The sequence below is a fragment of the Corvus brachyrhynchos genome, unplaced genomic scaffold (genome assembly GCF_000691975.1).
Source record: "Corvus brachyrhynchos isolate BGI_N302 unplaced genomic scaffold, ASM69197v1 scaffold219, whole genome shotgun sequence".
Lineage (NCBI taxonomy): Eukaryota > Metazoa > Chordata > Aves > Passeriformes > Corvidae > Corvus > Corvus brachyrhynchos.
This window is the reverse complement of record NW_008240034.1, coordinates 864,624-869,420: the sequence shown is the minus strand read 5'-3', so window position 1 is coordinate 869,420 and position 4,797 is coordinate 864,624. Positions and strand designations below refer to the sequence as shown.

General features: G+C 47.7%; 1 protein-coding gene across 3 annotated transcripts in view; it reads left to right on the top strand.

Moving 5' to 3' along the window:
- The first annotated feature begins 2,782 nt into the window (after positions 1-2,782).
- CELF5 (CUGBP, Elav-like family member 5) overlaps positions 2,783-4,797 on the top strand; it is a 30,668-nt gene continuing 28,653 nt past the window's right edge. For all 3 annotated transcript variants that reach the window (XM_008641015.2, XM_017743829.1, XM_008641016.2), the window contains exon 1: positions 2,783-2,865. The gene's annotated coding sequence lies outside the window, so the exon portion shown is untranslated. The remainder of the gene's footprint in view (positions 2,866-4,797) is intronic.

The following is a 4,797-nucleotide window of genomic DNA, read 5'->3' as shown; positions in this document are numbered from 1 at the left end:
CCCAAATATTTGTTTACACAATTAGGCTTAGAGCACAGTGTTTCTGCCAGACCTTTTCCTGTATTTCTGACCAGGACTTTGCAAAGAGAATGGAGTTGCCTCCTGCATCCTACCTCCAAAACACCTGGCTGTGGAAGGCAGTAATCATGTTTTCCAAAAGACATAGCTGACATCTTTAGCTCCCTCCTTTCCACAACCAGTACAGCTTCCCAGGTTCCTGCTGTTGGGGAAGTAAGAACGAGATGAGATGAATGATAGGAATGTCCTCAAACCTCAAAGCTTAGAGACATGAAGAGCTCAGGGATGGAGCAGTGGACCAGGCTGTCCTGTGCCTGTAGACCCAGTCCAGGCAGGACGTTAGAGGCTGCCTGAGTGCTGCTTCATGCTTGAGTGAAGGGAAGGAGCACAGGTGGCTTCTGCTGAGCAAATACCCACATCCTTGTAAAGCAGGGCAGCAGTAAGGATTGCCCTTGGGTCGGAGTGAGGCATCTTCAGGCACCATAGTTACAGGATGTTTCTGTCTCTAGAAGCTGCTGCCTCTTGGTACTTGAGCTCCTAAAAGATGAACAGTGGTACAGGCTGTCTTTGCTGTAGGGATGAGAAGGACCGGGGGGGCTCTAGGGAGGGGGATTCATGGCAGTTTTTCACATTGGTGCTGGTGGATGTAGGTGTTGCTGGGCTTTACAAATCCTTGATCTGGCATGATGACAGTACGTCCTTGTGTGAGGAGTGTCTCTCCTTTATCCCCACTAAATGGTGTGTCTTTGTCCAATCCTCATTTTTAGCTTGTCCTCCTGTGGACTGAGGTTTTTGAGCCTGACAGTGTGCTTTGCCTCAGTTTTGACATTCCTGAGCTCTGGAATATGGGACTCGAGGATGGTGTTTGCATGCTTCATGTAGACATAACTCTGCTCCTATCCTAAGTTTTCTTAGATTTGATGGCTGATGCTCCTGAGGCAAGGATGGTGCCTTCATTGCACGTGGGCATAGTACCAATGCATTGAAGCTCTTAGTGGAATAAATTGCTTATTCCCAACTGCTGACTTCAGAGTTTTGTGAGCTAAACCTGACCCAAATTATCTTAGAATGAGTCTTGTATGACTTGCAAAGTAGCAGACTTGAGCAGCAGGTGGAATTGGGTAAACATCTGTGTTTGAGGCTTTTGTGACCAGGCTTTCAAATCTGTTAGAAATAGATTATAGGGGTTATAGAGTCTGGTCTCTCTGGTTATAGAGGTGCTTTTGAGGCTTGATGTCAGAGCCATGGGGGAGAGTGAAAGCAGAGGGGAGCTTCCCCACCACAACAGAGCCAGCTGCCTTTGCCAGGGGAAGTAGAGTTTACCTGCATTCTTCCTGGCCTCACTGCATTTGTTAAATTATGTTTTGGCCCCACATTTGACTTTGGTGCAGCATTCTTGGTTCAAAACCTGGCAATAATAAGCTTTAATTACCTCTTAGACATATCTGGTGCTTGTGTGCTGTTTATGGAAGGTTTTTTTTCCCTACCGAGAGGTGTGAGGACAAATGCAATTTGCTTACCTGCAGCAACTTCTTGGAGTTGGGATGGAAGAACAGGATAATCGTGTTGCTGTGAGTTGGGATTGTCCTGAGGAGCTGGCTTCTTCCTGGCCTAAGGGTGTTGTGTACCGTGGAGTCACACTGGGGTGGAGGGGAGAGGTCCAGACAGCCCCTGCACCTACCTTTGGATCCATGGAGAGCTGAAACAGCTCTGGAGTACCCCAAGCCAGGCACAAGAATGTGGAGGCAGAAAATTGGGTCTCTCTGGCCATAACAATGCATCTGCAGCCTCAGCACAGCAGTGTAAACAGGGATGTTCATCAGCAAGCCAGAGGGACTCTTCCTGCCTTTGCTTGGGATGTGAAATGCCACTGTGGATGGGAGGGGGTGAGTGAGGGGGTCAGATGCATTCTGAGTCTATTCTCCAGTGCTTTGCCTACCCTCATCTGAAACAACTCAAGTGACGGAGCTTCAGGCACTTCCCTGGGGAGATCATTCCACAGTCTAAATCTCTTTCTGCTAGGAAATGTTTCTTGATAACCAGCCAGATTTTTCCTTTGCTTATTCTTAGCATCAGAGCACCCAAAGATGATCCCTCTTCTTCCTGGAGGGGCTACAACTCCTTCCCTCCTCCCTTGGCTCCAGCATTCGTCTGAGATGTTGAGTCATATCTTGACTAAGAATGTCAGGATCTGGCCTTTTCTGTGTGCTTTTCATCTGCCTTCTCAAGTTGGCCCTTGCAGAATGCATGGTGCTCTGCTGGGCTCTGTATTTCCCTTTTTCCTTGCATATGTACGTTGGTGTGTGTTTGTGTGCATCATATGGCGTAGAAGGCCAGGCCTCTCCTCCTGTAGCTTTCCCTGATTTGTGAATCTGGATCATGGAGCTTTTGTACAAGCCTAAAATCCCAGATACTTTTCTTCTTTCCTTGCTTTTTTTCTTTATTTTAATCAGTGATCATGCTGATCCTTGCCTCTCTCCTGATCCTTGTGTTTGGGACTGTTTCTGCCACAAACAAGATCAGCTTCCCTTTTGCTCTCCCATTGTGTCTCACCTTGTTCAACACCTGTGTCAAGCCCAGTTGATTCACTGGGACCCTTCTCCAGCTCTTAACAGACCTTGGATGTGGTCTGCAAGTCCTTTAACATTGTTTCTTTGTCTTTTTTTTCCCCTGGAGCCTTAGACACATCCATATTACGTAACATTTGTGTTGATGTTCATCTGCAAGTGCCTGTCTAACTTGACGCTCGCTGTATCTGCTGCAGGTTGTGCATTCCTCACATACTGTGCCAGAGACTCTGCCATCAAAGCCCAGACAGCACTGCATGAACAGAAGACTTTGCCAGGGGTAAGTCCTAGTGAACTGTCTGGAGTTGTTGCCGTGGGCAGGAGAATGGGGAATTGTCAGGGGAGGGAGCGAGGGCGAGAAGTGGCTTAGATCAATTTTCCTGCTTGTGGAAGAGAAGGGTGTTTCAGGGGTTAGAACAGGGATATGGGAGTGGAAACACAGCACTGTTCTTCACAGAGCTGATGCTTTTTTTCTCTGGCCAGGCCTCTTTCTGTGCTGCTCTTTGCTCTCTGTGGTGTGACAGGACACTTTCAGCTTTCTGTCCATGTCACTAGGGAGCTGTGGGCTTTGGGGTGAGGTGTGTGGGTGCAGCCTGCACAGTGGGCATTGCTGGAAAACTCACATGAGATAAGATACCAGAGCCTTTTTCCAGGTGTGCAGAACCTCCTGGTGCATCCACTCCTACTCTGCCATTGCCCTGCAGGGTGCCTGGACAGAGCTCTGATGCAGTGGCTGAGTTGAATCAGGCTCTCAAAAATAAAAAAATACCCTTGCCACGTCCCATTGTTTGGAAGAGAAATGGGTTATTTAGGTGAGAGCAGGACTGCTGGTCTGTTCCTGAGTCTTGCTCACTCCACAGCTGGTCTTGTGAGCAAAGTTCAGTGGGATTTGAGGGAGGCTGGGCACTGTGGAACAGGTCCCTCCTTGCCTGGCAGTCCTCTGCCTCCCTGGGACCTGCTGGAGAGCTAAAAGGAGTTCTGGATTGTTTCCTTTCCCATTTTGGTATGATTTAAGAGCTTTGACTGGGCAGTTCCCTTGCTGTACTGAGGGGGTTGATCAAGCACATTGAAAGGATTCATTTGGAGGTGAGTAGGAGGAGTTGGGTACTTATAGATAGAAGCTCACAGGAGGCCCTGAGTGCTCAAGGCAACAGAATAATTAATGTAAACCAGGGGTCTCTGGAGGATGGTTAGGAATTCTTAACCATAACATTTCCTCTTTAACCCATACAGGTCCAAAGAACTCCCAGCTCTCATCTCTCCCAGCTGCCCTCAAGACCTCCACACACAAACACAAACCTCCTTTTCTGTATTTGCTTACCTGTGCTTTTTTTGCATGGGCCCGTGCTGGCGTTTGAGTGCTGGAAAATGCATGTAACTTAATTACCACTTAACAGGATCCTTATCTCCGGACAGCCAGGGGGAAGAGTACAGATAACCAGCACAAATCTGCCTGAGTTATTTTTGTGTGATGGGAAATGGTCAGCTTTTTGAACTAAAGCAGTGTGACCTCGTGTGTTGGTCCAGGGCAGAGCTGACAGTGTCTGTAAGAACAAGTCAAAGGATGTAGGAGCAGCTGAGAGGAGTCATGGTACAGTGCTGTTAATGCAGTGGGGAAGTCAGACATGTCTCTGAAAAATTATTCATGTGAGGCTTGGTGGATTCAAGGCAATCTCAGTTTTGCTACAGTTCTACACCAGGAATTTGCTGCATGTTTCACTGTATTCTCTACTGCCTGTGCTCTCAGGGGTCTCAGAGAGCTGCATGGAGCAGTGTTTAAAGCAGCAATTTATCTATGATGTGGTGATCTAAAGGCTTTTTATGTTAAGGGAGGTGTAAGACACTGCCTGGGAACAGTAAGAAGTCTGTGGTAGGTGAGTACTTTTGAACATACTTGTCTGGAGACAGTTAATGAGCAGTGTGGTGTAATTATGTTTCAGGATTAGGATGAAGATGAGCTGTGCTGCATTTGGAGCTGTCTATTTTCAGGCTGCCAAAATACCATTTCATCACATTTAGTTTCTCTTTTGTTCAGTCCCTCAGTGACCAAGGAGGCACAATTTTCTCTCTCTTTGGTCATTTAGAGATGGTTACTTGGCATGGATGTGGGCTGGGTGAGCTGGGGTAGCTTTCAGCCGTGGTGTGCTGGTGTCTGTGTAGCATCACCAGCCCTTCTGGCCCAGCTGATCACGGGGAACAGTTTGGAAATGAA